Source organism: Artibeus jamaicensis, unplaced genomic scaffold (genome assembly GCF_021234435.1).
Source record: "Artibeus jamaicensis isolate MK-2021 breed Jamaican fruit bat unplaced genomic scaffold, CSHL_Jam_final contig_482, whole genome shotgun sequence".
NCBI lineage: Eukaryota > Metazoa > Chordata > Mammalia > Chiroptera > Phyllostomidae > Artibeus > Artibeus jamaicensis.
The window spans coordinates 12036942-12059439 of NW_026521857.1; the positions used below are offsets into that span (position 1 = coordinate 12036942).

Genomic DNA, 22498 nt, shown 5'->3' on the forward strand with positions numbered 1-22498 from the left:
GCCTGGGTTGCAGGCTGGTTTCCTGGGGGCCAGTTCCCAGCAGGCCAGTTCCCAGCAGGGGACGCACAAAAGGCAACCATACATTGATGTTTCTCCTCCTCTCTCCTTCCCTTCCCCTCTAAAGATAAATAAATAAAAATCTTTTAAAAAATGGGCAAAGGATATGAACAGACACTTCTCCATGGAGAGCATACAGAGGGCCCATAGGTGTATCAAAGGATGCTCAATTCACTAACCATCAGAGAGATGCAAATTAAAACCACAATAAGATACTACTGCCTCACACTGGTCATAATGGCCATCATTAGCAAGTCAACAAACAACACGTGCTGGTAAGGAAGTGGAGAAAAGGGAACCAAAGTGCTTTGTTGGTGGGAACAAAGACTGACACAGACATGGAAAATGGCATGGAATTTCATCACAAAAATAAAAATGGAACTGCCTTTTGATCCAGCAATTCCATTACTGAGATTACGTCCTAAGAATTCTGAAACACCAATTCAAAAAAACCTACGCACCTCTATGTTCATAGCAGAGTTATTTACAACAGCCAAGTGCTGGAAACAGCCTCAGTGCTCCTCAGTAAACAAGAGTATCAAAAAAAAAGACCTGTAAATTTCATTTACACAATGGAATGCTATACAAAAGAAAGAAGAAGGCACCCCTATCCTTCACAACAGCATGAATGGAACTGGAGAACATTATGCTAAGTGAAATAAGTCAGGCAGTGAAAGACAAATACCATACAATCTCACTTATGAAAGGAACCTAATGAACAAAACAAACAAACAAGCTAAATAGAACCAGAATTATGGAAATAAGGAACGGACTGACAATAACCAGAGGGGAGAGGGGAGGGGGATAAGGGAGGAAAGAAAGGGAAGAGCCTAGTTAAAGAACAAGTATAAAATGACCCGTGGACATGGACAACAGGGCAGCGATTGACTGTGGAAGAAGGGGGATGGCTGGGGCAGGGGAAGGCAATGGAGAAAATTGGGAAAACTGTAATAGAACAATAAAAAAAGAAATCTGTGTAGAAAGTCCTATTAATTGAATGAGTATACTATTGAATGGGACACTGTTGAAATATGTAAATATGCAAGGATCAGGGTCAGGAAGCATGTAGAATAGTTGCTTTTGATTATGAGGAGACTCAACTGTCTTGTTTTACTTCTTCCCAGTTATCATGGTTTTATAACAACAAACGGTCATTTCTGTTTTCTGGATATTAAGGGGCTAAATGCGTTCTGGGCCCTGATCCCCATTTCTGCTCCTAATCCCATACTTTGGTGCTCTTCTATCTCTACAGTAAAATTAGGCATGTTGTGAACACACATCAGTCTTCAGTGCCCCTCTCTCCTCCAGCTTAAGTTCTTGAGTCCCACCAGCTCCATGCCTTTACCACTTACGTTATTTTACTTGCATGTGTACATCCTCAGCTCTAGCAAGATAATCCACCCTCTTAACCAACTCACCCACACCCTGCCTGGTCTTGCCACCCCACTTATGAGCATTGTATAGATTATATAAGATTTCTAGGCAATCTTTCTTGATGTTTTAAAATCAGACTGGTTTCCTGTCTCTTGTAAAAAGTATGTGAAACATCTCACCCTCTTTTATGAAGTTATCAAAGACTACCCACAAAATATTCACTCAATGTTATAATTCATCTGCTGTTTTTATGAGTGGATTAACATCCAGTTTCTTAGCCATGGTGACACGTAGGACTATGACATTTACTGGCATACCTCTTCCTCAAGGGTACACCTGGGAAGGCTAACCAGTTTCTCAAATACCTGCTGTAACTTCTCCCTTTTCTTCTACTTATAATAGATATGAATAAAAAGTATACTATGGAGGCAACACTGAATCCTCTCTAATTAAATAATTTCATCAACTTTAATGTAACTATAATAACAAGTATTTTTTAAGACCACACCAAAATTCCAGACTCTATTAATAAGTCAGAATACAAATAAACCAGACTTAAGTGTTTAAAAGATAGAAAATTTCACTCTGTATGGCTGTAGACTATACACTAAATTTTCATTAGCCAACTTGTCTATTTGAATTTTTAGAAATGAGGCGTTTCAGAAAAGATGTCCCCTCACTAAATTCATCACCAGAATAGCAATCCAAAATTTATGCTTTGTTCTTGACTGAAGTACAATACAATTAATGTTGGTTTATATTACAGAAGATGTATTAGTTATTATTGCATAGTAAATTACCTTAAGAAAAACATTTATAACTTTTTTTACTGTCTTTCTCTATTTCTGTGGGCCAGGAGGAATCCAGGAACAGCTCAGGGTCTCTCATGAGGTTTCTCTTGAGATGTCAGTGGTGGCCGCAGTCGTCTCCAGGGTGGACAGGACTGAAGATGTGCTTCACAGTGGCTCACTCATGCCTGGTGAGTTAGTGCTTGGTGGTGGTAAAAAGTCAGTTCTTCTTAACGTGCACCTCTACCAGGAGACTGCTGGAGTTCCTGGAGTGAGTGGTAGGAGAGAGTAAGTCAGAGGCTTCGTGTCTTTTTTGCTTAGGCCAAGGGGTCACAGGCCATCATTTCTGTAGTACCTTATTAGTTACCCAGGTTGGCCACATTCAGTGTGGAAGAGGACTCCACAAAGGCATCATTGGCAGGACCTGAGGATCTCCTCTGGACTCTCACAGAAGTCTGAAGTTTTATATAAGTGGCACCCTGGTTGGGTGACTCAGTTGGTTGGAGAATTGTCTCATACATCAAAAGGTTTCAGGTTCCATTCCCAGTCAGGGCACATACCTGGATTGTGTGTTGTATCCCTGGGTGGGGCGTATGAGGGAGGTGACTAATCTAAGTTTCTTTCATACATGAATGTCTCTCTCTCTCTCACTCTCTCTCTTTCTTTCTCTTCCCCCACACCTTCTTTCTCTTTCAAATCAATAAACATTTTAGATTATGTGTTCATATATATGTGTTTCATACTAGAATTTCCCTTATAATAAAGATGCCTTGTTTACCTCAGACTGTACACTCATAATACTTAGCTTAGTGCCTTCACTATAACTAGTGCTCAGCAAAGATCTATTAATTATAGAGAAGATATATATGACTTGCTTTTAAGGATCTCAGAGAGACCTAAAAGTCCAGATTGGTTAAGTTGGCTCTGTTAACTCCAAAGGCCCATGTGTAGCTTTAATAATGGACGTTGCAGAGCAGTTCAGTCCTCCTCCAAGAAAACTGGAACCCCTGCTGGGATGTGGAAAGAAGATGTGTGTGTAGTCCTGACGCTAGGGTCTGTGTTGTATTTCTGGATTGGATGATTATTAAGGGAAGGTGGTGTCAATGAGCTTTACATTCAGGATTTACCGCTAATGTTTTCCAGATGCACAGGGATCTTCTCTTCTAAATTTAAGAGACTTAACAACAGTTCTGGAAAGTCTGAGACTAGTTCTGAGTCTCACTGATGCAGCAAATTTGCTGCATCTAATCTTCTGACTTGAAGCAGAAGAATAGCCTAAATAAAAGCTTTTCACGTTACATGTGTCATTTACCCTGAACACAGATGTGTAATCCAGGACAATGGCTGCCAGCCCAGCATTACCCCCACCCATGTTACTGCAGTAATGCTGTGGTGCAGCAGGCCAGCAAGGACGTGGAGTTCAGGGGGAAATCATGTAATTCATCCAAGTCTCTGCTGCCTCTTTGCCCTGTGAAAATAGAGAGGAAGACTGACATCTCTTACAGGACTCTTGTGACAAATACTTAATAAAAATCCAAGCCAAAGCTCTCTATAAGTACAAAACAGTACTATACAAAGCATGCTGTGACATGATGATATAATCTAACAGCATAAATGTTTTTAAGATGAATAGCAGATTTTGGCAATGCCTGAGGCAATGCCTCAATATCACTAACGCCTGAGTAATCAGATCTTCAAGAAATCCATTCTGTTTTGGATCCGGCTGCAAGACTCTCCCAGCTAAGCCAGGATCCACCTTATTACTTTTTGTGTGGCAAGACCAGTGTTGTTGGATTGAGTCAGGCTGCATGGTGCCAGTGAAACACAGTGAGTTAGGTAAAGAAGAAATCCAGACCATTTCAGTCACACTGACAGACTTTGGTCCTGATATCTTTTTACTTTACCCATAGACCTTTTGAATGCTGCTTTGTGAATGATGACACTTTGACTTTATGTGGTAGAGGTGATTACTGGCTCTCAACCAGAATTTTTACAGACTTTTCTGTATACAAGGTAACCCTCAGGTGACTTGCTTATGCACCTCTTTACCCCCAAAGCAAAGGTGGATTTGTTATGTGAAGATATCAAACAAATTTCTGTTTAGGGAACAAAATGGAGATGGAAGGTTTGAATCATGTTTGATTTTGTAACACCTTAACCTTTCCTGATACACATGTTTTCTGACAACACATTTTTTTACTCAATTAAAATTTATTTTATTCTGAAGTGTTGGAAGAGGGTTGAGAAAGTGGGAAAGAATTGTATTAAACCTTCTCCCAGAAAGTAGCCTAGCCATGTGGAAGGACATCAGAACTGGAATCCCAGTTTTGTTCACTATTAACTGTATCAAGTGGAAAGAGGCTTAGTATTCTAATTTCACAAATAAGAAAAATGAGACATAGATATAAACATCTACCTGTGTATAAGGATTAAATGAAATAAATTTGAACCTCTATTTTGAGCATTTTGATATCAGCAGTAGGTTGGGGATCTTAAAAAATTAAATGGGACCATCCAAATGTGTGATTGAAAATGCTCGGAGGTATATTTTGTACTATTTACAGCAAGACAAGAATGCATTTTAAATTTATCCTTGATTATGTTTTCATTTTTTAGACCTTGCTCTGCCTCATTCTTTCTGTGATAATAGCTATAATTACATCCACTCCTCATTATAAAGCTTTTCTTTTCTCTTCCTTGACATTCTGTCTCCATTGACTAATGATGGCAAAGATTTTTCCTGAGATTATTTATAAAATTCAGGGGATTGTGAAGGAATGTTATATGCAGGCTGCATTATACACCTTATTCCACTTTTCTTAGCTACAAAATAAATTTGTCAAAATTGATGTTTGTAACGTAAGCTAAGTACCTATTTCTACACATGTTAGCTTCTGAGAAGTGAAAACTGTCCTGTCTAATTTGCCCAATGCTTCATCCTTATCTGTCCTTACAACATCAAGATAAATTTCACTATCCCTCTTCTCTTTATCTTCCCTTAGTCTTTGTAGTGATTACTAGAGTGTATTTTGTTTAGTTTTTAAATCCCTTTCCCTTGCCTTTCTTCTCATTCTTGGAGTCCTTAGTAAAGATTGTAGGTACATTTCACTTCCAGTCTAGCATTTAGTAGTTAAAATTAAACTTCATTAGATGAAGAAGTATAGACTATTATTCATGTTTTTAAGACTTTGGGGAGTGGGATTGTGGATAGAAATGACTTTTCATATTTGCTCATAAATAAATAACCACGTGTTTATAATCAATAGAGACCCTCTATGTGTAATGTATCCTTCTCTCATGCACTTCCCATTAGAGATGAGCTTGTGTTTCCTAACACGTTTTCAAGGGAATGATTTTATAACAATGCTTCTGTATGCCTGCATTATTTTATTCAGTCGCATGCCAGTCTGGTATTTTCTCTCTTATTATCTTAACCTTTCCTCTATTTGAAGTAATTGTCTAGTTCATGTAAAACTATTTACTTTATTTTAATTACTTTAAAGGGAAAAAATTCTAATGTACATTGATCTTTTTCTATCTTTTACCCTGAACATACACTTTATTATTATGAAAATGTTTTCCTACCTACCTCATATGACCTCCCATTCCAAATCAATGGTCCCCTAGCTTATCGAATGTATTAATATTATTGTAATCCTTTCAGTGTGTATTGTAAATACCATATGTGTTTTTCTACTCTATTCCCCATAGTAACTATAAATTCTTTCAGGGCATGGGCCCTATCTTATTCAACTCCATTTTTAACATATAGCACTTTAAATGGCCGTAATTACTTCAATAAATGTTTGTTGATATATAAATAACTTCAGCTGACTTTTTATATTTAAAGTTTTATTTATTGCCATCATTCTATTTATCCAATCTCATTGTTTTAGTGATTTCTAATAATTATATCAACCAAAAAGTGACAAGTAAATTCTTTTCTAGACTTATACTAAACTATAGAACTACTATTACTATGTAGTTAATTCTTTTATTCAAAACATTTGTTTCTGTGTTAATTTCCTTCAAAGAAATCTTTGAACTAAATGTTGATTTCTTAAAGTTATATTTAGTTATCTTTAAGACACTCTTGAAATTCCAACAACTCATTTTGGTAATTAAATTACATCCAAAATTATTAGAAAATCCTACTATTTAAAGGTATCCTAGAATCTATCCAATGCAGCTTTTCAAAACTTGATAATAAAACCCATTTAGATTGATGGGTATTTATGTACCCAGAAAAGATAGGTAGAACATTAATCCATTTTATTCATTCCAATGAGAAGCTATGGAAATAAACTAGAACACATCCAAGTTTTTTGAACTAGGCTCATGTTTACAAGACTGAGAAGTGTGTACCACAGTGTGGTTTGGTGGTTTAATATTAGTCTAGATATCAATTAAGTCTCACTTACTTACCATATTAAAGTTTGTTTCTGGTTGTCACAAAGCTGATGCATTTGCAGAAGGGCTTTTCTCCATCCCAGGCTCAATCCAAAATACATCCCCCAGGATGGACATGGCAATGTAAGCAACCATGTAGGTGGCATGCCAGCCTTCAATCACCTTGGACCAAAATTATACATGTCACTTTAGGCCAAATCATTTTTCCTGGTCGCCATGCATAAATTCTATATACATAATAGATTGACTTGTCTCCATGGGAGCCAATATAGAAGCTTGCCAGTCCCATATCCGATCCAAAGGGAGGGTCATTAACTGTGCCCAGTAAGAAGGAAAGCACCAGAAATGGGAATTCACTGGCAATGTCTACGTGTTTGCTCAAGTATGCTACATTAAATGTTTTTTGCAATCAAAACATTGTGCTAAGTCAAATTTTTATATATAACAATTCAGTTACATGTAGGTACTAAAAACAAAAACAAAGAAATAAACAAAAAGCCACCATATCATTGCCTTTTAAATCAATTTTTATAAAAAAATGTCAGTAGTATTTGTTCATATTTTAAGAAGAACTAGATATAGTCAGAAAGACTTAATATCCTTTGAGTTAATATCAGGTATTGTGATCCCTCCAACATTTGTCTTGTTTAACTGTTACTTTTTTTCAGTAAAAACTCAATGTGCCTTTTTATTAACTAAGAAAAGAGTAAGCTCATTTCATCAGTCATGAAATCACCCCTGCATCTCCCCATTCATGCACTGCTGTCCAAAATGAGAGAATGAATGCATAATTAAAATTCATACCCTTTTTATGGAGACTCCTAAGTAATAAAATTCTACAAAGTAGGCTGAAAATAAATTGCTACATGGTTTTTGCTTTCCTTCACTTTCAATCAGATACTCATGATGTCTGTGAAAATCTGGAGCAAAATCTTGCTACAAACTGGAGCAAGAGGAGATGGCTACACAGCAGCACATGGTTGAAGGTTTATCTTCTCTAAGCTCTTTGAGGATGAATAAACACAGTTAGCAATGAACTATTTCTGAGCTTTCATTTGACTAAAATGCAGGCTCCACTTAATTAGCAAAAATCAGCTATATATTGGTAAGATTACAGAAATGACTATACGGACCTTTGACTCTTATTCAGGAAAACAGCAAATATCAGCCCATAGTCATCACGTAGAAGAACTCTTCTAAGAATAACGTCTAACACCAAATAGATCAATCTAAAATTTTTAGTCCAACAGATTCTCCTTAAAGCCACCAACTGTATATTTTAATGCATAGAGAACCCCAGCATTGAATTGAAAAACTGCTTAGTTAATTCAAGTGGCAATAGTGTTCTTTGTATAACCCAAGAATATTTATTTTATTTTTGTCTCTGCCTTTGTTTATTCATATGTAAAATGGCATTTTATAGCATAATTTTCTAATTGTTATAGCATAATTGGAAAAATTATAGGGTTTAATTTCTTTCTCTTTTTCTTTCTTTCTACATTTTTTGTTCAAGTACAGTTGTCTCCATTTATAGGGCTTACTTTCTAATAGCACAGAGTTCTGAAGATCTGAAAAGTAAATTCATTTAATACTTTATATTGTATCATTTTACCCCCAAAAAATCAAATAAAAATGAATATGAGGGGTCTTATAAAAAGACATTCAGAATCAAAAAGGCAAGAAAATGAGGATAAATATAAAATATTATGTACCCAGGGATTATGTTGGTGGAGCAAATACATCCTCAGACTTGTGCTTGTGTTTCACAGCATACATAAAAAGAAAAAATATATATTCAACTAATACATAGTAACTAATCAATTCATTCAAAACAAAAGAAAAAAACAAAGATGGGAAGAAAAAGAAACGAAGGAGAAAAGGAAGAAAGGAAGCAAGGAGAGAGGAAGGCAGATCCAGTTTTCTTGGTTTGGAAGTACTTTCTGAAACTAACAGCTGAAAAAAATGTTTGCCATGGATATATATACATACAGGGAGATTGGGTTAAGTATTTAAAACATGTTGGTAATAATTGTGATATTAAGTTTCTATAACTTATTTCAATATTCTACATTGATGATTCTAATGTTTTATACTATCCCATAACCCATTTATTCAACCATTGGTTGTATATATAACTAGTGTTGGTATTAAGAGAGAATGGTGGCATCCTATCCCTACCCTCATGGCTCACAGTTTAGAGGACATGTGGAAATAGAGGCAATTAAATCATATTATTAGAGAAGCCAATCAAAGAGGGCAAAACAGAGTGGTGATGAAAGAGTCTGCTAAGCCTCTAAGCAAAATCTGCAAACACCTTGAGGGGAGAGTCATGGCCTTTCTGAGAACTAAAAGTATGCATACAGGGGACTAGGAGGAAAGATAAGGGGTGAGATTACAGGAGTAAACAAGTAAATAGATGATAAAAGGCCTTATATAGGCCATGTTAAGGAATTTGGCCTTCATTGTGAAAAGAGTGAGCCAAGGTGAAATTTGTGATTTACCAAAAATAAGGAAATAAATATAAACCATGACAACACTGAACTCCAAACCTGCCATTGCACTGACCTCTAATAAATAGAAATGTTTATGAAGTGCCAAAGTGACAGGGGAATTTGATGTGTTCCATGTGCCTTCCTTCTAGTTCCTAATGGAACAGTTCATTTCTACTCCAGGAGGGACTGAATTACAAAGATACAGCAGTTCCCTTGCTGTCTTGAGTCTCTTAGAACAGATACATACTCATCCTGACACAAGTCATACATCTGGCATGGCCTGCTCCCATCCAGGTAGGTTATTTGGTCCAGTCTAAAATGTCTACCTAGACCTTAGGTAAATTCCATCAGTTCCTTCCTACTTGAGCCTGTTCAAATTGTTCAGGAACAACTTGGCCCACACTAAAACATTTTCACCTACTCTAGCAAACCAAAAAGGGTTATAATTAGGTAATACAGCCACAACACCATTATTGTACCAATAAAACGTGATATTTGTTTTGTATTAATCCCACAAATCAAAAGTATAGATACAGGGCTTTCTGGTCAAGATGGCAGTATAGGTGAATGTGATACTCAAATCCCCCAACAACCATATCAAAATTACAACTAAACTACAGAATAGACATAATTCAGAACCACCTGAAATCTAGCTGAACAGAAGTCCTACAAATAGGGATATAAATAAAAAAACATATCAAGGCTGGTAAGAAGGGCAGGTATGAAGAACAGGTTGCTCCCACACCCAGGTGTGCAGCATAAAAACCAGGAGTAAGATCCTGGCTTTGGTGGTCTCCCTTGGGAATGAAGGTTCTCAGCTGCTCACTAGGCCCCCAAACCAGTGCTGGAAAAAGAACTCCTCACCTATAGCTGTAAAAATCACCAAGGATTGTGGCTGAGTAACATGGTATATACAGAGGAACACTGATTCAGAGGACACAGATTCTAACACTGTTGGCCCCAACCTGGTGATTCCCTGAGGCTCCCCAGACTTGCAGGCTCACCCAAGCCATTTTTGGTTGCTTTTCTTACAAACGTCTTCTCTTGACTCACGCTTTGGACTTCCCTAAATATCATTCAAACAAGTAGCATGTGGGTTCAGTGTGCCCCATACATTTTGTTAAGTGGCCCCCCGGCTTAGCATTAGCAGTAGCTGGACTTGGTTTGTAGCCTAGCCTCTCCTGGGTATCTCCAAGCCCAGCACAAGTAGCAGCCATCTTAAGATGATTTGTAATTCAGGCTGTGGCCTGAACTTTCCTGGCACTGCACAGGATACAGGTGGCAGTTGACCTTGACCTGCACCTTCCAGGAGGTCCTACAGCCACCTCCACTAGCAACACACTAAGAGGCAGACTCAGTGGACACCAGAGACTCACTAACGTAAGTCCTGCTCCATGAAGTCAGCCTCTGTACAGCTGATCCTCCACAGCGATTATGGCAGATTCTCAAAGCTGATCTTCCCAGGGGAAAATCCCTCCCATTTACGTGCCAGAAGCAATCAAAGCCCAATTAAAAGAGAAGAGTGTGCACAGTCCAGATGGGATGGGGAGGCACACCTTGAGTGCCCAGCTCAAGTGATTTGGAAGACTATATCACTGGACCCTAAGAACGCAAGGCCATTCTGCCAAGCTGGGGAGACATAGCAGCTCTACCTAATACATAGAAGCAAACACAGGCAAGCTACCAAAATGAGGAGACAAACACATCCCAAATGAAAGAACAGAACAAAACCAGAAAAAGAGCTAAACAAAATGGAGATAAGCAACATACCAGATTCAGAGTTCAAAATACTGTTTATAAAAATTCTCTGTGAACTTAGGGGAAGAGTAGATGAACTAATGAGAACTTCAACAAAGGTGTAGAAAAAATAAAACCAAAACAAGAAAATATAAAAATGAACCAGTCAGAAATGAAGAATATATTAACTGGAGCCAAAAAGGGGTAAGGTTGGGGGTGGGAAGTGGAAGTGGGAGGTGGGGGTGGGTGGAACAGGGAGAGTGATGGGAGGAAGGTGGAGACAGCTATACTTGAATAGTAATTAAAAATAAAGCTTTTTAAAAAAATAGGTAGTCGACAGTGGAGTAGATGAAGCAGAGGATCAAATCAGAGATTTGGAAGATAAGGAAGCAGCAAAAAACCTCAAAAATAACAGCAAAACCAAAAAAGAATTAAAAAATGAGTATAGTGTAAGGAACCTCTGGGACAATTTCAGGCACACCAACATTCACATCACAGGCATGCCAGAAGGAGAAGAGAAACAGCAAGAAAGAAAACCTACTTGAAAAAATAATGACAGAAAAATGCCTTAACTTGGTGAAGGAAGCTTGTATATCTTGTATAGACATATAAGTCCAGAAAGCGCAGAAAATCCCAAACAAGTTGAACTCAAAGAGGTTCACATCAAGACGCATCATAATGAAAATGCCAAGGGTTAAAGACAAAGAGAGAATCTTAAAAGCAGCAAAAGGAAAATAGTTACCCATAAGGGAGCTCCCATAAGACTCTCAGCTGATTTCTCAATGGAAACTTTACATGCCAGAAGGTATCAGCAAGAAATATTCAAAGTGATGAAAAGCAAGGACCTACAACCAAGATTACTCTACTCAACAAAACTATCATTAGGAATTGAAGGACAGTTAAAGATCTTCCTAGACAAGAAAAAGCTAAAGGATTTTATCACCACCAAACCAATGTTACAAAAAATGTTAAGGGGTTTTCTTTAAAAAAAAAAAGAAAAGGAGTGGATTAGGGGGAATGAGTGAAAAAAGTGAAGGGATTAAGAAGTACAAATTGAAAGTTACAGAATAGTCAAGGGGATGTAAATTACACAATTGAGAATACAGCCAATAATATAGTAACTCCTATGAATGGTGTCAGATGTATACTAGATTTACCAGGGTCATAACTTAGTAAGTTATATAATGCTTGATCATTGGGTTGTACACCTCAAACTAATATAATATTGCTTATTAGCTGTAATTGAAAAATAAAAAGTTATTTAAAATAAAAAATACACAAATACATATTATGGGCTATTTAAATGCAGGGACAATCTTTAAGTTAGTCATTTTTGATAGAACCAAATATCAAAGACCATTTGGCATGAATCAAATATGCTCATAGACAGGACCAAATTTCAAGAACCTTTTGGCATGGACCCGATATCCATTAATTGGCTACTTACATCATCAATGGTAATGCAAAATGTACTAAAATATACTACGGGCCAAGGAACAACTGTTTGACTTGATGGCTTGTGGTGATGTCGAATGCTTTTTTTTGCCTTAGAACAATAGCTTTATAAACTAAAATTCTTTATTATAACTATATGTTCAGTGAACTGAGGGCAGAGAGTTTTTTTTCCTTTGAAGATGTGAGCTTGGAAATTTCTCTTCCCTGTATGTCAGGAGAGGGGAAAAACACACAGCTTCCATAGGTGAACCTCACCTTTCAAAGGACGTATCTAAGTCTCCTCCAGATAACAACCCCACCCGTGCCCAGACACATCCACCCAAAAGAGATTGCCATCTCATGAAGCTGGAATCTAATTTCTTTATGCAGTGAAATACTAAAATACTTAAGTAATAACATTCCCTAACATTTTCTGCTGTCTGATAATGCACAGAAATGGGGCAATTATGCTTCACCTCAGGTGGCTAATGAGTCACTTCAAACTGCAGGCATTATCTAATAATCTATGTGTATTGTTATAATTATTAGCCATAAAGAATGTGGAATGTATGTATAGGAGAAACAGTTTTAATTATTTAATTTGATGTTATAAGACTACAACCTTGCCATTGTCATTCTCACAGATTTACATTTCGCAACAGGCATATCGGATTTCAGTAGTTTGGCATTTCTGTGCATGGATCCTAATTTAAATACAGGAAACCATATAATTATCACTTCAAGTAAAGAGGGCTTCAGGGTACAACTGCTATCAAGGATATGTTAAAATAAAAGTGAAAACATACTGAGGGATTGAAGAGAGTGTCTTGGGCAGTGGAACTGCAGCAGGAATTTCAATGCTTGAATCATTCACAGATTATTTTTGGAAGGTTTCTCTTTCTTTTATAGACAATGATTCTTACAGATAAGTTTTAATTTCTCTTTGAGACATGGTTTGGGGAATGAGTGACCTTTAATAAGGTGACCATATATGCCAACACGAACATGTAATAGTGTAAAAGCACTTGACTTTGAAGCCAGTAAGAATCATTCAAACCCTACCAAAACCCTCTAGATGACCTCATAAGTCACAAGGCTTTAGCATATTTCTCCAGGACACTGAATTTTTAAATACAGTCTGTGACACAAATATCTCAGGTTAAACTATTTGGGTCATGTAAAAAATAGAAAACAACTAAGCTATGCATGTTAAACTTTAGAAAAGGGAAACTTAAAGGATATAATTCTTGTTCTTTATCATCTGCCAGGTCAGTCAAAAAGAGTTTGGAATTTGATTTATTAATCTTCACTGCTTCAATGGTCAAACTATTATTTCCAAGAGGTAAAAGATACTAAGAATAAAATTTTTCCTTAATATAAAATTTCTATTTTTTACTTTGAGTCATGTATCATAAATATGTTATAGAAAAGGGTGGTTTTTTTATTCCCTGAGTGGGAAGTTGCTTAGAACAACTCTAGCTCCCCTTCCAATTTAACACGGTCCAAAACTGCATAGAATGGATAGGGGACAAACAGAATGGCTAGTGTTCAAAATGTGTTAGCAAGTTTAAGTCTATTTGATGGAAATGGGTCTCTAAAGGACAGTAACCCAACTTTCCCCATCTGTACCTCCACTCCCTCCTCCCACTCCACACCCCACTAATGGTTTCCAGTGGCAGAAGTCCAAGATACAGTAATCCTGTTTGTTTGATGACTAAACATCCTTTTATGTCTGAAGGATCAACTCTAACAGTCAAACAAACTAAATTAGCTCCTAATACTAAAACCAGAGCACTCTCTGGACTTTGAAGAATGGCCCAAATCACCAATAGTCCAGCCTGATTGGTGTCTCTCTAGAGAAGCAATCACTTTGTTTCATTTTAGTTGGTTATGACAAAATTGGGGGGATGTAATTGACCAAAAGGACACTAAATTTAAAATGCATGTTGAGGTTTTTGGGTAGCATGAATCCACAACTAGTGTACATAGAGGCCATGAACTGACATATGTTTCTCAGTTTCAAAAAGCAAATGTTTGATTTGACTTGATTTGCATTTGGGGTAAGTAGAGTTGAAAGAAAGATGAAAGTCTAAGCTGTTTGGAAAGAAAAAAAAAACTAAGTCTGCATTGAATTTTACCTAATGGAAATTAGCCCTCTAGGGAGAATAATTTAGTATAATTTATTTGTCCTGTTTATAGCCTCACTAGAATTTATGGTTGCCAACATAACATTCTTTCATGAAATCACCCTTATACCATATGAAAACCTTTCATCTGTTAAGATTACTGTCCTCCCAGACTTCAGTGAGATAACCCTCTCTCTGGGAACATGGCAATGAGGGAAGACCTGACCTTGAGGGATTCCATTGCTGTTTACTATTTATTATGAGAATGGAATATGAGACTCACTGGCTGTTTGTGGGTCTGGTAGATGAAAAGAAAATGTACACTAGGAGTAAAAAAGAGAGGATGAAAGGAAGCCAAAGACCACAATTTCTACCTAATAATATGGTTTCAGGCAGACTATCATGATACAATCCTAATACAGAGATTAATGATTTATAAAGAGGAAGTATTGAATAGTATTCCATTTCTTACTCTGCTTGGGGCTTTTCAAATTTCAGTAACTCTAGTATCAGTGGGTTATTTATTATTTTTCAAAAATAATGAAGACCGTGTAGACAGGAATGATATGATCGTGGCTACTAGCATAACAAGACCAATATTCAAAAAAACTTTTATTTTAGATACCAGACTTTATTGTATTTCTTAATATGAAATAAAGGATATTTAAAAGAGCATCATGCATCATCACTTGCTACAAACTCAGCACTTCACTGCGACTAAAATGGGACTCCAATTGACCTGTTCTAAATTAGTCTCATTTTTTTATTGAAATAGAAAACATGCTTAATAACCTACTCCTGGTTCTCTTGCCAGAATAGAACACGATGAGGAAGTTTCATTTTTAGTACAGGTAACCTTGAATGTGTTACATCCTACCAACATTATGTTGTACAATATGTTTGGAATATATATTCTTTCAATAACCTTTCCAACTACTCATTCTGCTGTGAACCATCTTTACCACTCCAGAAATTTGCATAGTATCCAAAATCCAAGCAAATCTGGTTTGTTTTGTTTATATCCCTGTGTTTTAACTGAATAGTTTGTGAAGTTATCAGAAAAGAAGTAGGTAAAAAACTGAATCAGAAATAATATATCTAAGTATCATCTTCATCCATAATCTTTTGCTTCTTAATTCTCGAATTAATATTTGCTTTTAATTAAAAAAGAAATAATGCATGCTACCAGATCAAGTTAATTTTTCTTTTTTCCTTATCATCATCTATTTTGGAATAAACTTTGTTCTCCACTTTTTACATTAAATTAATTGGACATATCTAAAGAGCTACTAAAATTTAGCTTTGATTTGGGAGAGTGAGTAAGATAGGGAAGTAGTAAAATGAATGCTGTGCAAAATGGAAGGAGTGAAATTCTGAACAATGTCCTTATCTCTTTAAGCTGTGGCAAATGTCTATTTTAAGTACAGAAGATAGTTAAACAATTTTGAATATCATTGGATTAGCACTACTTGCCATAGAAGCCAAATTCTGACTTGCATCAATCTGTTTTTGTATTCATGTACCTTCTCTATTACCTTACAGACAGCAGGGGCATGGGTGCATCTATCTGGTTGAAAAGTATCATCCATTCATTCAAATTAGGAGTTAATTGAACCTCAGGATACTATTTTTTCCTTTATTTTAAAAAGTAACATAATCATTGTATATCCTTCTTGGCTTTGCTTCTAAAGGAATAGAATTGAAATACAAACCTGTTTAGAACATGTTAATTTTAACCATTAGTTTGAATTCAAATATTAAGTATCAATAAGTGATTCCTTATGTTCCTATGCAACCTGTAATGTGGTTTCAAGTTTGTTTGTTGCACAATTCTGTTACTGTGTATTTGGACAGATGCAATTTCCAAAAATCTTTTAAATGGTTGATCAAAATGAAAGAGGATTTTTAAACTATTACTTGCCATTTCTAAATATAATGTAATAACATAATAATCCTAATCATTCAAATAATCATGAATAATAGATAGTGACTATAAACAAAGAGTTTTGGAAGTTCAAGAACATTTATAGCAAACACATTATGCCCAGGTCATAATCCATTACTTTCTTTTTCTTTTTCTTTTCTTTTGTATTAGCCCTCAAAAAGTTTATTTTTATTTTTTTACTGTTTGTGCTGTTACAGCAGCCCCAGTTTTTCCCCTTCTCTCCTCCCTTTAGCCCTCCTTCTTGATTCACTCATCTACTCTGGGCACTTAGGCTGTTTCCAAATCTTGGCTACTGTAAATAGCACTGCTATAAACATAGGGGTGCATAAGTTCTTTTGAAATGGTGTTTCAGGATTCTTAGGGTATATTCCCAGAAGTGGAATCACTGGGTCAAAAAGCAGTAAGCTACTAAACCTAGTAAATACATTTGACAGAGTAGAAGGATAAAAAATCAATACTCAGAAAATGATGGCATTTCTATACACCAAAAATGGATTATCAGTAAGAGAAACTAAGAAAACAATCCCATTCACAACAACAACAACAACAAATGAAATGCCTAGGAATAAATTTAATCAAGGAGGTATAAAAGACCTGTCCTTGGAAAACTATAGGATGCTGAAGAAAGAAATACAAATAAGTGAAATAATATACCGTGTTCATGGACTGGAAGAATTAACATTATTAAAATGCCCATACTACCCCAAACAATCTACAGATTCAATGCAATTCCTATTAAAATGCAATGATGTGTTTCATAGATGTAGACAAAATAATACATACATTTTATTTGGAACCAAGAAAGACCCCGAATAGCCTTAGCAATCTGAAGAAAGACTAACAAAGATGGAAGGATCACAATATCTGATATCAAACTATATTACAAGTCCACTGTAATCAAAGCAGTCAGTGCTGGCATAAAAACAGACACATAGATCAATGGAACAGAATAGAGAGCCCAGAAATAAACCCACACCTTTATGGACAATTAATCTATTTACTTTCAGAGACCTTAGGATAAAATTAAATTTCTTTCTTATCTGAGATGGCTAATACAGTTGTAGTAAAAAGATATTCCAGCTTGTTCATCAGATAAAAAACAAACAAGACAAACCTCACTCTGATGTGACCAGTCTTTCATGCTTTTCTTTGAGAAGTTTTCTGACAAAATATGAAAAGGACACAACAAAGCCCAAAATTATCTTCCAGAAGGTGGACCCCTTGTCCTACAGGCATTCCCTGCTAGGTAAATATTTTAGAAAGCCACCTGTGTCCTTGTACCAGCTGCCGTTGTTGTGAGAGGCTGCATTAGTCTTCCATGAATTTTTTGAAGACTCTTTAATGTGTTTGCCTATTTCATGATAACTGAGCACCCCTGCCCACACCGCACTGAGTGTTCAGCAGCTTTTGACCAGAAATGGCATGACCCCCATTCCCCACCCTCTCTACCACCCAATTTCTCTCTGAGTGACTTTTCTGATTTCCCCAGATGAAAAATATCCTCAAAGGGAAATGTTTTGCTGACATGGAAGAGGTGAAACTAAAAACAGCAGAAGCACTGAAAGGCATCAAAATCAACAAGTTCAAAAACTGTTTTGAGCAGCGGAAAAAAGGTTTCAGTAGATGTATTGCATCACTTGAATGTGACTGAAGTTTAAACATAAAGAATAAACATACTATTTTTATAAACAAATATCCTTCTGGGGGGAGTTCCCTCTTGTAACTCAAGCAGGTCAATAAGTCAAACTGTTGTCTGGGCGCAGAAGAAATATGTCATAGTAAGGAAATTAAGTACAAATATGTTTCTTCTGCTTAATCAATTCCTAAAGACAGGTAGTGTTGCCTAAATTTCTTGAGCCAGGTTCTCAAAAGAGATCCAACCTGTTTTGTTGTTCTGTTTTATTCCTTTAAGAAAAAGGCCCCCGTCAAGGGCAGATATTTTTTTTTAGGATTACTGTTTCTGGGCTACATTAACATGCCCCATCTCCCTTCCTGTCTGCATACCATGCACCTTCATTCTCATTTCTTGAGCCTGTCTTGACTGGAGATTAAAAGTAGAAAGAAACAGTCATTTGCTTAAATGGGCAGGTGCTTTTGAGAAAGGTGGAAGAGAAGAGCATATATTTCACTTCGCAGAAGCAGGTCCTGAAAAATGGCATGCATTGCTGGTCAATAAGCATATGATTGATAGTGAAAATTACTAGGCACTTGTGATTTCTCAGGGAAACAAGAGATAAGAAATTAGGTATTGTCATGGTCTATATGTTTCCTTTAGTTTTCAAAAAATTCAAAGATTTTATTTTTCTTCTTTTTTATTTATTTTTTATTTTTTATTTAATTGTTGTTCAAGTACAGTTTTCTTTTACTCCCATCCCAGCCCCACCCCCCAGTGCCCCCCACCTCCCTCCCATTTCCACCCCCCCCTTAGTTTTTGTCCATGTGTCCTTTATACTTGTTCCTGTGAATCCTTCCCCTTTTCCCCTGAAATCTCCCCCTCTCTGCTCTGGTCTCTGTCAGCCTGGTCTGTAAAATTTTAATATTACTTTTTAAACTCTCAAATTGTGTTTCTTGAATGTGACATGGAGATTAAAATATGAGAATATAATTTATTAATGTTGCAACTGTAAAAGTAGTCTCTGGTGTTTATCTTCTAGTAAATTTATAGCTCGTTTGTTAAACTGCACAGCATACTTATGAAAAGAATGTTTTGTATTGTATATTATGCAACTGCTTGATTTTCTTTCAGAATTTTGTTTAATACCTTGAACAATGCCTTGTACATTATGTTCAATAATTATACACTGCTCCATATTTTAACTCTTTTTTGTGAGAAAGCCCCCCCAAAAAGGACAAGAATAGACCTTAGTGAGTTTTCTTTATTTCTTCTAAAAATTACCAAAATAATTCAACTCAGCTTTATCCATTTACTTAAAAGATAAAAGCATTTCTTGTTCATTTTTTTGTTTTGTTTTATTTTTGTTCCACCCAACATTTTGTTTGTTTTTTGGTTTTTTGTTTGTTTTGTGTTGGTAGGAAAGAATTTTAAGAAAAAAGCTACATATCCTCTGTCATTTTACAAAATGTGTATGTCCAACTGTTCAAATTAAACAGGCATATACTATGTACTGTATGTGTCTAAAATGTATACTATAATATTCTGGATGCTTTTATGGTTATAGGAAATATGTACTCTCAGTAAATACTGTACTTTAAAAAAAAACCAGTTTAAATGACAGGCTATATGATTCTTTATATTTTACATAAGATTTACCATTTGTAGTTTTTATATGTGTCAAGTTTATAAATTACTATAGTAAAAATTAATAAATATTTATATACATATTTATTATTTATATACTTTCTATTACATTATATATGTAGGGATATATTATGTATATATATGTATGTCTTATACACATGTGTGTATAAATTAAGTACATACCTTAAGATACATCTTTATATATATTTCAAAGACATATTTATATATGTATTATTTTAATACAATATTGAAAAATAACACTTTTCAAAACCCATAAAATAAAACATCTGTGAGTATCTTCACTGTAAATCTGTTTACCAGGTGCTCAGCTACATAAATTGTGTAAAAACAAATGTCTTCATCTGACATGGTTATTTCATTCAAGCGGGTCTAATAATTGAGCTGTGAAAGCTTAGAACCATTCATTTTGCTGTATTTACTTTCTATTTTTTAAAGCTTGACACTGACCTTCGTCTAAATAAGAGTTATACTGAAATTATCTTTTTAAATATCTTGGCATCTTAGTAGTGTGTTTTATTAAAATTTTTTTGTTTGCTGTATATTTTTTAACATCAAGAACTATATAAAAATGCTCTTGGCAGCAAATTGAATTAAACCATAACTGTCTTTCACTGTCATCATTTGATAAAGCCATATAGTTTGTACATCTCTCCATTATAAGTATCTAAAAAGAAAAAAACAGCAAAGAAAACCAAGGGCAACTGTAGATGTAAATAATAAAGAGTAAACTTGTGAGTTTCTTTTTTTATTTTTATGCTATTACAGTTGTCCCAACTCTCCCCCCTTTGCCCTCCCTCCTCCACGCAGCCCACCCTCACCTTCCACAGCCAATCCACAAACGGCAGCTGGAATTGCTGACTGAAAATACCAGTCATACCCCTGGCCAAGCAGTTTGGTTGGTGAAAGCATTGTCCCAATAGACCAAGGTTCAAGCTTGATTGCTGGTCATGGCATACATAATAATCAACTAATGAATGTATAAATAAGTGGAACAAAAAATCAATCTCTCTCTCTCTCTAGTTAATAAATTAAAAAAATAAACACCAAATGAGATACCACTTTACACCAGTCAGGATGGCTATAATAAACAAAGCAACAAACAACAAATGTTGGAGAAGTTGTGGGGAAAAGGGGACCTTAGTTCACTGTTGGTGGGACTGTAGACTGGTACAACCATTATGGAAAACAGTATGGAATTTTCTCAGATAAATAAAAATCGACCTGCCTTTTGACCCAGCAATTCCACTGCTAGGATTATACCTCAAGAATCCTAAAACATCAATTTCAAAGAACCTATGCACCACAATGTTCATAGCAGCACAATTTACAATAGCCAAGAGTTGGAAGCAACCTAGGTGCCCATCAGTAAATGAATGGATCCAAAAATTGTGGTACATATACACCATGGAATTTTATGCAGCAGAGAGAAAGAAGGAGCTACTACCTTTTGCAACAACATGGATGGAACTGGAAAGCATTATGCTGAGTGAAATAGGCCAGGCATTGAAGGACAAATACCATATGATCTCACCTTTGACAGGAAGCTAAAGAATAAAACAAACAAGCAAACAGAATAAAAACAAAGACGCTGAAATAGAGAACAAGTGGGCAGCGATCAGAGGGGAGAGGGAAGGGAACTTAAGGGGAAAAAGGGGGGAGGGATTTTGAGGAACAAGTATGAATGACACAGAGATGAGGACTGGGGGGGGGGAATGGGAGGGAGGGGGGAGACCGGGCGGGGGGGGGGGAAGAGAAAAAAAAAATGTACTTGAAAAGTAACCAAATAAAATTAAAAAAAAATGTTTATAAAAAAAAAAGAAATTAAAAAAGACAACAAATGTTGGAGAGGGTGTGGGGAAAAGGGGACCTTAGTTCACTGTTGGTGGGATTGTAGACTGGTACAACCATTATGGAAAACACTATGGAATTTTCTCAGAAAAATAAAAATTGACCTGCCTTTTGACCCAGCAATTCCACTGCTAGGATTATACCCCAAGAATCCTAAAACATCAATTTCAAAGAACCTATGCACCACAATGTTCATAGCAGCACAATTTACAATAGCCAAGAGTTGGAAGCAACCTAGGTGCCCATCAGTAAATGAATGGATCAAAAAATTGTGGTACATATACACCATGGAATTCTATGCAGCAGAGAGAAAGAAGGAGCTACTACCCTTTGCAACAACATGGATGGAACTGGAAAGCATTATGCTGAGTGAAATAGGCCAGGCATTGAAGGACAAATACCATATGATCTCACCTTTGACAGGAAGCTAAAGAATAAAACAAACAAGCAAACAGAATAAAAACAAAGACACTGAAATAGAGAACAAGTGGGCAGCGACCAGAGGGGAGAGGGAAAGAAATTTAAGGGGAAAAACAGGGAGGGATTTTGAGGAACAAGTATGAAAGACACAGGGATGAGGACTTGGGGGGGAAATGGGAGAGAGGTGGGGAGACGGGGCGGGGGGGGCTGGGATGGGAGAAATAGACAAAAAATGTACTTGAAAAATAATTAAATAAAAAAAATAAAATAAACACCAATCATTTATATTTTTATATAACATTAAATATCAAAAAGTCTCTCATAAACTGAAGTGAAAATCAATTAAAATATTAAGCATTAATTAAGTGCTCATTGGATTTTTTTAAACATGTAGATATTTTACATTATATACACTCATAACATACTTTTCATCTATATCCATTAGAGTTTAGAAATTATTTATTGTATTCTTACACTTTTTATTAATTTTACTGAATTGGATATAAAGCATTTTTGTGCCATTCCTCTAAGTGTCTCAGTTAAAAGATATAATTATAAATTTATTTCAGAGTATTTCCGTGTCTTTT

The 22498-nt window shown here is 35.9% G+C and overlaps 1 pseudogene; it reads left to right on the plus strand.

The window, feature by feature from the left end:
* Positions 1-2334: 2334 nt before the first annotated feature.
* The window catches only part of LOC128627890 (60S ribosomal protein L36-like), a 50923-nt pseudogene continuing 30759 nt past the window's right edge, over positions 2335-22498 (plus strand).